The sequence below is a fragment of the Sinocyclocheilus grahami genome, unplaced genomic scaffold (assembly GCF_001515645.1).
Source record: "Sinocyclocheilus grahami isolate Dianchi unplaced genomic scaffold, SAMN03320097.WGS_v1.1 scaffold1325.1, whole genome shotgun sequence".
Taxonomy (NCBI): domain Eukaryota; kingdom Metazoa; phylum Chordata; class Actinopteri; order Cypriniformes; family Cyprinidae; genus Sinocyclocheilus; species Sinocyclocheilus grahami.
In genome coordinates this window covers 253160-254022 of record NW_015506504.1, presented here as the reverse complement: position 1 = coordinate 254022, position 863 = coordinate 253160, and positions in this window count along the sequence as shown.

Here is an 863-nt window from a genome sequence, read left to right as displayed (position 1 = left end):
ATTTTTATAAAATCAGTACATGTAAATATCTATTATGTAAAATTGCTTATTCAGGACAGTACTAAATAAAAATAGCATGCATTACGATCCCTCTTATTTTGTTAAAATTATCACATATTCTGCTAGGGCTATGCAAACTTATGAGCATAACAGTATCTTCTATAGCTTCTGAAAGGCAGAATTAAATAAAAAAAAATATGGCATGATCCTGATGGTGCCAATAGAGTTGTAGAATATGTTTGTGTGACTGTCTGATTGAGAGAGCGGTAATCACTGTCCTGGCTTTGCAGTTTCCATTGCAAGTGTATTCATTATTGTGTTTGTCTTTTGGTTCATATTAGGGGTGTGACGAGACGCTTATCCCACGAGACGAGACAAGACACGAGACTGGGTTCACGAGAACGAGACGAGATTTTTAGACTTTTTAAAAGAAATCCTCAATGATGAAATATATAGGGAAAAATAGTCTTTTATTCAACTGAAAAACACAAAATGCAAAAAAGTAGGTGCATTTTGAAATCAACTTGTACTTTATGAAATTAAACATCTATTTTAATAAATTTTATGCAGTAATAAACAACATGTAAACACTGCAAAATGTTTTGCCACAAACTCAACTGACAGGCAAGTAATTGCACAAAAATTATAAATATAAATAAAACTAAATAATAAACAACATAAATATCCCAACATAAATAGCGCGGCAAGGCTGAGGGATAGTTAGGGCCCTATGAAATCCGTTTTATTTTTCCCTAAATTCCATTAAATTGTTTTCCAAATTCCGTTTTTTCCATTTTAATTTTTCTGGATTCAGTTTTTTTTTTTCGTTAAAATTGTTCTCGACTCCTTTTTAATAGTTAAAT